Source organism: Myotis daubentonii, chromosome 11 (genome assembly GCF_963259705.1).
Source record: "Myotis daubentonii chromosome 11, mMyoDau2.1, whole genome shotgun sequence".
NCBI lineage: Eukaryota > Metazoa > Chordata > Mammalia > Chiroptera > Vespertilionidae > Myotis > Myotis daubentonii.
In genome coordinates, this window is record NC_081850.1 from 33,267,577 (window position 1) to 33,277,378 (window position 9,802).

The 9,802-nt window shown below is 42.8% G+C and overlaps 1 long non-coding RNA gene across 1 annotated transcript; it reads right to left on the bottom strand.

The window, feature by feature from the left end:
* Nucleotides 1-298: 298 nt before the first annotated feature.
* On the bottom strand, nt 299-9,548 carry LOC132211939 (uncharacterized). Its single transcript, XR_009447603.1, has 3 exons — nt 8,476-9,548; nt 8,225-8,251; nt 299-2,848 (listed from the first exon to the last, which is right to left on the bottom strand). It is a non-coding gene; the product is annotated as an uncharacterized LOC132211939 (long non-coding RNA).
* Between the last annotated feature and the right edge of the window lie 254 nt (nt 9,549-9,802).

Here is a 9,802-nt window from a genome sequence, read left to right on the forward strand (position 1 = left end):
TCTTGGATGTCATGATGTTCCAGGCTCAACTTGTATGTTTTCTGTTTCAAATATGGAACCAGCCATTTTTCCAAGAAGCTCTGATTTCTTTTAGTGGGAAGTGGTAATTAGATGCCATAATCTGGGTACTCTTTGCTATTTTGTTCTTGTTTCTAGGCTTTTTCAATAGATAAAGCAGGAAAATACTTTTTTCTTTATTTAAGATAAAATATACTGTGGAAAAAAACACAAAAAAAATAACAACAAAATATACTGTGAGTTCATAGTTGTACTTCCAATTCAAATTCAGGATTCTAAGTGTTTTTGTTAATTCTCACCCAAGGATATTTTTCCATTGATTTTTAGGAGGGAGGGGTTGAAGGGAGGAGAGAGAGAGAGAGAGAGAGAGAGAGAGAGAGAGAGAGAGAAACATGTCCATGGGTTGCCTCCCACACACCAGGGCTGGGAATTGAGCCTGCAACCAATGTCCACTGAGCCAAACCGGCTAGGGTAGGATTCAAGGTATTTAAATGAACCTCACTGTTCTTACATTTGTATATCTTTGTTCCCATAGCAAAAATCTTGGTTCCCAAATACCTCAATATAATTGCCCAATTGCTTTATCCTAGAAAACACACACAAGAAACAGTTTTAGATCAACAATACTGCCTCTACCACCAACAATATGATTACAGTCTAAAAAAGTTTATAATATTTTTTGTTATTTGGGTATACTCCATAAAGAATATATAGTGAAGTTACTGGTGTGTTTTTTTAAGTACTTGAAATAGTTCCTCTCTCTGTGGTTATGGCATCTACTCAATATAGAGTTAGACTCATTTGTTTCATTTTGATTCTAATGTTCAGGGACTTATTTTTTAATTTAACTTTATTTCATAATTATGTAAAATTTACAAAATAAGACATATTTACCAAACAAAGTATATAGAGAAAAAATGTAGCTACTATCCCTGTCCTCTCTACCCTGATCGCTCTCTCCTATAGAGGACGGCTTTTTTTAATTTTGGGTTAGCCTTTTAAAAAATATATGCATATATCTGTAATTTTATCCCCTCCCCCTTCAGTTTTCTTAGATAAGTAGTAACATAGTACACACAATTTTCTTCATGTTGATTTGCAACAGGCAAACACATATCCTAGAATTCACTCCATAGCAGTACACACAGTTATTTCTTATTTTCTTTACAGCTTCCTTTGTGTGGGTGGGCCATTTCTTATTCAACAGCCCACTAAAAAATGGGCATCTCCAGTGTCTTGTTACCATGACACTAGAGCAATTAATAGCTCATCTCATATCTATTTTGCCAGTATAACTTTGGGAGACATTTCTAACAGCAGGATGGTTGGGTCAAAGTGTAAATACACATATAATTTTTCTAGATATTGCTAAATTCTTTTTCATGCAAATCATATTATTTTACATTCCCACCTGCAACATATAAAAGTACTGTCAGTTAACAGCCTCACCAAAAGATTATTTGGTTAAACTTAAAAATATATATATATATTTATATTTATATTTTAATTGATTTCAGAGAAGAAGGGAGATGGAGAGAGAGCTATAGAAACATCAATGATGAGAGAGAATTAGAGCTGCCGTCTTCACACCCCCACTGGGGCTCAAGCCTCAACCCAGGCATGTGCCTGACAGGGAATCGAACCTTGACCTCCTGGTTCATAGGTTGATGCTTAACCACTGAGTCATACTGGCCGGGCTATTAATGTTTAGCTTTTGAATTTTTGTCAATCTGATAGGTAATAAGCAGTATTTTGGTGTATTTTTAATTTACAAAAAATTTTTTTTCTCTCAAAAACAGTAAGGATATAATTTTGAAATCAAGTACAGCCTTTTGAATTAAAAAGTTTTATGCAAACATTACTCACTGTCTTATTCTGGGCTGCTCTAACACATCACCACAAATTGAGTGGCTTAAACAACCAATATTTATTTCTCACATTCTGGAGGCTTGAAGGCTGGGATGAAGATGCCAGCATGATTGGGTTCTTGGTAAGTACATTCTTCCATTAGGCCTCTTCTTAAAAGGGCACTGATCTCATTCTTGAGGGCTCCACACTTTTGACCTAATTACCCCCCCCAAAGTCTCCAAATACTATCACATTAGGTCAAGATTTCAACATATGAATTTTGAGGGAACATAAACATCCAGTCAATTGCACTAATTAAACATTAGTTATTTTTCTCACTTTTCTAGGTTGGTAAAGACATGCTCATAAGCTAGTATTAGTCTCCAGAATATAGTAACCATTGCTCTAGCCAGTGTTTCTTGCCAGCACATATAAAATAATAATATTTGTAATTATTATTAGCAATAGCATTCAGGAGTAGAAGAGTGAGGCTAGTCATTACCAAAGACAATAGGCTCAGGAGTTTCCCCACCCCAAGACTCTGTCCAGCTACCCCAAGGATGAGACCTACAATATTGCTATAGATTTGGAATCAATACCTGTTATAAAGCTCTGTATTGGGAAACTCACCCGATAATGATACATGGATTCTTGTTAGTTTCCATCTTGTTAGCTGCCTTTCCTTAACCATTGAGTAAGAACTAGATCTTAACTCTGAGGCCTATAACCTTCTGTGCTCTGAGAATAAAGAGAACAAAGAATAAACTGTTCCAATTCCAGTGAAGCATTTAGAAGTTCTATCCACGTCTAAGTGCTTTAAAATGATAAGTTATATGCTCTTTACATTATCAGTCATTTTGATTTGCTCCTTAAAACAATGCTTCTGACCCTGGGCAGTGTCGCTTTCAAGCAGAAACTCCTCTTTTCCTTTGCCATGGCGACCAGCACGTTTCCAGTTATAGGTGCTCCATCAGCCTGGATCCTGTAGTGAAGACAAATATGATGCAGAAGTCAATCCACCGTGAACGTGAGCTGAGTGAGAAATAGACCTTTTAAGCTACTGAGATTTGGGGATTGCGTGTTATTGTAACATAACCCAGCTTGTCCTGACTATAACATTAAAGAATCTAATGTCCTGACTATAACATTAAAGAATCTACATTATGGAGACCCAAGGTTTCAATGCAGTTGAAGAGATTGGAAAAATGTACCTCCAAAATCACACAGAAGTACCAAATGATTATGTAACTAAAAGAACAGTGTACATCACCTGTGGGATAAATATCAGTTTATAGACTAATTAAGTAATTAATTATTCATGGAATCATTGGTTTTCAGAGCTTGATAGGATCTTCGAGATGAGCAAGTTCAATGCTCTATCCAACGCACAGCCCCTGTGCCATTCCCAGAGAGTAGTCTTCCAGAAGCTTCTTGAAAACCCACATAGAGGGATAGCTTATGTCAACTGTTTATGCAGCATGCTCCATTTTCCAATATCTCTAATTTTTTAAAAGTTCTTTGTATACCAAGTTGACTTCTTTCTCTCTCTTCTTGAAATGCATTGATTCTATGAGTAAATTTAATCTCTCTTGCTACAAAGACGTAGCATACCACACTACCTTCTACTCTTGGGGAAATATACTGTTTTTGCACTATTCCTTAATGTCATTATTTCCAGACCATTATCTTTCCCAGTCACTCACCTTGGGGCCATTCTTTAGTCTAATAACCAAGAAGATTGAATTTGGCATGCACTAGTTTCTACCCTCCCCCTGCCATATTCTCCCCACCCACCACCACTCCCTTCCCAAGCTGGTTGCCACTGGAATGAAAGCCGTACCTTAGTAAAAATGAAAACTATAAAAGACATTTTTGATGTGACAGTCCTCTAAGAGATCAAAACCACCTTGAGAAGAAAAGCTAATAGTTAGGTCAGGAACTATAATAACAACAACAAAAAAAGACAAATCCCTGCGTTTTGCCTCCAGGGAGAAGTACTGGAACAATGGACTTACTGTATAATTGCAACCCAGTGATTTTGGGGACCAAGACAGTCTGAAACCAGAGAAGGGAAACCAGCTGTAAGAAATTCCAAGAAACATCAACATGTGTGTATTTCTTGGAGGGAAATTTCCAGTGATTTCTGGGAACATTCAGTAACTTCTGTGCTTACACATGTTTGGTGTGTAAAGGCAAGTGGTTACCCCAAAGGTATTCATTCAAAAGTTAACACAGTGAGTCTTTTATTTTCTTGTTTAAAAAATGTGTCCTACTTTTTTTTCAATTGTAAAAAAATACATGCTGCCACAGAAAATTTAGAAAACACAGAAAAATATACATAAGTAGAAAGTAAATCAGCTCTGACAGGTACTCTATAATTAAAATATTTGTCTATTCAACAGATAATGGCATACTTGTTAATGGTCATGTTTGATGTAACAAAATTGTTTGGCTGTGCCATTAAAATTTGTTTGTTCAACAGGATTTAGAATTTTAAAGCTTTAGCTCTTTATTTTCTGCTACAATTATAGAGTTTATTTCAATTCCATGACTTTACAGATAAGGAAATCAAGAATAATAAACCCTGTGACTATTTCATGGCTAACCAAATTGTCAAAACAGCTTGGCTGTTTTCAGTGGCCCATTGCCAATATATGTCATTTTAAATTCAACATGTCTAAAATATTGAGCAACCCTAGCTGGTTTGGCTCAGTGGATAGAGCGTCAGCCTGCAGACCCAAGGGTCCCAGGTTCGATTCCGGTCAAGGGTACATGCCTGGGTTGTGGTCTCAGTCCAACATGCAGGAGGCAGCCAATCCATGATTCCCTCTCATCATTGATATTTCTATCTCTCTCTTCCTCTCCCTTCCTCTTTGAGATCAATAAAAATATATTTTTAAAAAAGAAATAAGTCTACTTACAAAAAAATAAATAAAATGTTGAGCAATTCTATTTTAAAAATATTTTTTTAAATTTTTAATTGATTTTCAGAGAGAGTTGAGCGGGAGAGAGAGAGAAACATCGATGTGAAAGTTCAACATCAATTGGCTGCCTCCTGCATGTCCCCTACCAGCAATGGAGTCTCCAAAACAGGGCATGTTCACTGACCTGGAATGGAACCCAGTGACCTCTCGGTGCATGGGGCGACGCCCAACCACACTGGCCAGGGCAGAGCAATTCCTTTTTAAAGTGATGAAGTAACGCTACTTTTCTCGTTCACCAGACTTACAACATCAGTGCCTCTTCCTGACATATTCAAGAAGCTAACAATTGCTTCTTTAGAATCTCTAGGATTCTCATCCCTTCCACATGAATTTATGCCACTACCTTCTGTCCCATCGACTGGGAAGATACTAATAAGGAAGACTTTAATTAATGTCCACCCAGCTGCCTCCATGTCTCCCCTCCCCCAATGTGTCCTTATGTTTTATCAGTCCTTTTAATTAAATGTGTGGGAGCTCCTCGTTGCTTACTGACTCAAACCTAAACTCTTTGGTCTAATGCTATTCATCTAATAGCTGTTTAGTTATCTACCCTGGCCAGGCACTGTGTAGGGAGGAAGTATACGATGGTGCACTTAACAGACAGGATTCCCTGACCGTGGTGCCACCATCTAGTGGGGGAGACAGACAATCAAGGGAACAAAATTAACATGTAACTTGTGACAAGTACAATGAAGGAAATAACCAGGGTGCTGTACCCCAAAACCACAGGGAGAATCTACTGGTTGGTGAGTGGTGTGTAAATTGGGCGGGGGGGGGGGGGGGGGCTAAAAGAGGAAGTGGGGAGACCGTTGTCTGGGCAGCAGATGAGGATGTTCTGGATTACTGTGGTGGCAGTAGAGAGGGAAGTGGTCATATTAGAGATATAAGAAATAGAAATGATAGGACTTGCTAATGAATTTGATCTGAAGGGGTAGGGAAAGGACTGAATCATGGATCATATCCAACTTCCTGTTTTAAACAATTTGGCACCAGTTCTGAGAAGAGGTATGAGAAAACAGTAAATCTGAGGAATTGAAAACAGTTCTATGTTAGATCTAACCATCTAAGGAGGAGGAGGAACCAGTCCTGCGCTAACAGCACCAGAGAGCAGGCTCCCGGACCCCTCCCCTTAAACCCAGCTCTCCCAGGGAGAACCCAAGCTTCCTGGCACGAGGGACCCAGCCAGAGCAGCTTTGACCTTGGCCTGTTGAGATATCTTCTACAGCCTCCAGGGCAGGAAAAGACTGGCCACAGCTTTTTCCCGGTCTTGAGCAGAGGGGCAGAGAGAAGGGGATTTCTCCCGAGGATCCCCCATCTCACAGGGCCACCCTCTCTAGACTGCCTGAGGAATAGAAAGAAAGGCAAGGCCTCCCTCCATCCCCCCAATGGTGGGATCCTTTCCAAGCAGACGCATCGCCCCCCACAATTCTCTGTTGGGTCAGGAGGAAGCAGATCTGCCTCTCTGGGATCTGGAGGATGTGCTCTCTCTGCTGTGAGCAGACAGGCAAAGCCAGCCCCCTCGCTCATCCCTCCCATTCTGAGGCTGGTGCTGGCAACCTGTCCAGCCCAGCATTGTGGGCCAGGACCGTCCCAAGGGGAGAGGCCTCTGGCTGGATGGCTCCCCGCCCCCCTCCCGGCTGCCCTTCCTGAACAAGCTAAACCGGATCTGCTCCCTGGTCACGAAAGGTGTGTTCTGTGACGCATGGAACCTGCCCCCAGCTGGCTACTCTCACCTTAGCCACCCAGGTGAGGCTGTCACCTTCTGCCATTATCACTCAGGCTGCCCAGAGCTTGCAAAATGCCTTCTCTGGCCCTGGCTCAGTGGCTGAAGCCTAGGCTCACGGACCGAAGGATGGAGGGTGGATTCCTGGCTGAGGGCTTGTACCTCAGTTGCTCCATCCCCTGCCAGGTTGGGGTGTGTATGGGAGGCAACCAATGGATGTGTCTCTTTCACACTGATGTTTCTCTCTCTCTCTTTCTCTCCCCCTCCTCCCTTCCCTCTACTCTCTCTAAACAGGTAATGGAAAAACTATCCTCAGGTGAGGATTAAGAACAACAACAACAATGAATGCCTTTTGTGTGTGCTCAGTCGGGCTAGAGGCCATGGGTGCTGCCTGCACCTGGGGCAGGCTCCACTCTCGTGCTTCCAGGAACAGCTCCCTCGGACCCAGAGCAGCCCTTCTTCCCAGGTTGGGAGAAGGGACATTGGACAAAGACAGGAATATCAGGCACCTGACACACTCCGGCCTGGTGCTCCCCAAACCCCAGGTCCCTGACCCCATTCCAAGGCAGCTGTGGGCCAGCCCCTCATCCCGAGGACAACTAAACCTCAACTGAGAACCTGGGAGGATGCCCTTGCCTGTAGCTGTGACCAGGAGCAGGCCCTGAAGTCGCAACTGTTAGGTCGCCCAAGGAGGAACGCAGGAGGCCAGAGTGCAAGTGCTCGATCAAACTTAGCACCAACCTTGTTTGGTCCCCACGTAATGACTTTTAAATTTGATTGTTCAAGAAATAAAAGGAGCCCTAGCTGGTTTGGCTCAGTGGATAGAGCCTCGGCCTGCAGACTGAAGGGTCCCAGGTTCGATTCCGATCAAGGGCACATGCCTGGGTTGCAGGCTTGATCCCCAGTAGGGGGCGTGCAGGAGGCAGCCAATCCATGATTCTCTCTCATCATTGATGTTTCTACCTCTCTCTCCCTCTCCCTTCCTCTCTGAAATCAATGAAGAAGAAGAAGGAGGAGGAGGAGGAGGAGGAGGAGGAGGAGGAGGAGGAGGAGGAGGAGGAGAAGAAGAAGAAGAAGAAGAAGAAGAAGATGAAGAAGAAGAAGAAGAAGAAGAAGAAGAAGAAGAAGAAGAAGAAGAAGAAGAAGAAGAAGAAAAGAAATAAAAGGAAACGGAAAAGGGAACTGTATCTTCTCTCATTACTTTTATGGGCTTCCATTTAGTTTATGGTCATTCAGAACTTGATAGTAATTTCTACCACATATCGTCCTTAATTCGTGGGATGCTTTTAAATTTATGCCTTCCCAGTAAGAGTGAGACTGGGCTGAGGGCAGAGGTTTTGCCTCCTTTTGTGTCTACTACTCTTTTCCTTTTGCCTAGAGCTGGTAAGGCTGCCAGCCCCTCCCTGGGTTCCCTCCTGAAGGCCTCTGGCTGAAAGCTCCCCCTTGGGAGGAAAACAGCTCAGCCTTAGCTCTGGCCTTGCCCGATAGTCTTCCCAGTGCCCCAGGCCAGCCCTATCAGTTATTTGCACGGGGATGTGTGGGGGAGGCGGTAAGAGGGGAAGTTGGGAGGGGGAGGGAGAGTTGTCTTTGGGGCCCCTGGCTTTTGCACTGTGCGCTCACTTCCAGCACCTCAGGAGAAGAAAGTACTCACCCCAGAAGGAAGACTTGGGCTTTCAGACTTTGTTATGTAAGAGAAACAATTTTAAAAGGTTAGTCACTCAGGCACTGACAGCGCATAAATGAAACAGTGGATGACTAACAGAAATTACAGGATGGCTCCACCCTCTGGCTGAATGACAGTCTTCTGAATGCGTTGGGTAATTTCACAACACTTAGTGCTGGCTGGGAGCAGCTTTCTGGAAATAGGAGTCATTAGAATATCTTTCCTATCTCTTTCATTACCTGCTCAGCTCTCCTCCATAACCAGTCTCCTCCCACTTATTTTTCTTCTCGAAGTCTTCATGCTTTCAGAAATAAATTTACTTAAGCAAGTAGGACAATGGTAGGTAAACTGAACAGGAAAAAATAAGTTCAATTATGCATTTGAGGCTTGAATTCCGGTAAAACAAAACTTCCTGTCTTCCCGCCCTTCACGGAAAAGCATTTCTGCTGACACAGCGCCATCTGCTGGCGCCTGGAATCTCTGCAGCCCAATATATTTGCCTTCCGTTTGGGTTGTCCTTGACCAGGGCTGCTCATTAACTCATTCATTCAGAGCACGTTCATTGTGAGCTTACTTTGTGCCACACACTGTGTTAGATGCAGGGGTACAAGAAAGCATGGCCACTTCCCTGTCTAGTGTGGTGGTTCTTACACTTGGTACAAGTTAGAATCATCTCAGGAAATGTTCAAAATGCAGATTTCTAGGCTCTGTCCTGCAAAGAATCTGAGCTGGTGATCTGGGATAAGACCCAGGAGCCTGTTTGTTAAACAAACATCACAAGTGATTCTGAAACAGGGAGATCATGAATCACATTTTGAGAAAAACGAATGATGGAGGAGGAGACAGTGGAATCCATTATTGCAATGTAGTCTGGTAAACGCCACAAAGTAGGGACAGGGTCTGCTGGAGGCCCAGGGAAGGGGCATCTAGTCAGACTAGGGGAAAATTGGGGAAGACTGCCCAGAGGCAGAAGTCTAGATACATAGGAGTTGACAAGGTGAAGAAGGGGAACAGGGGATGCGGACAGAGGGTGGAGTATATGCAAAGGCTAGAGGGTATGAAACTGCACAGGACGTGCAGGTAGTGTGGGAAATTATAGAAAAGTGCGACTCAATGTCAGAAAATGAAGGCCTGGAATACTACGCTAGCTTTGTCCTAAAAGCTCCAGGGAATGTGGAAACTTTTTAAGCAGAAGAATGAGTGGCCCAGATTACAATCATAGGAAAATCCCTCTGTCAGCAATAATAAGGGGACAGGACTAAGGATAGGGGATTCTTTTGGAAAGAAGTGGCAGGGCAGGTAGGAGAGAGTAAAGGGGATAAATGGTGACAGGAGGAGACGTGACTTGGGGTGGTGAACACAGTACAATGCACAGATAATGTATATAGAATTGTATACCTGAAACCTATATAATTTTATTAACCAATGTCACCCCAATAAATTCCATTAAAAAAAAAAAGTGGCAGGGCAATGGCAGAAACTGAAGAGAAGGGAACAGACCCGGGAGGAGTTGGGAGGTACAGACAGTAGAGCCTAATGAACTGAATCACGTGGCAGGAGGCAAGT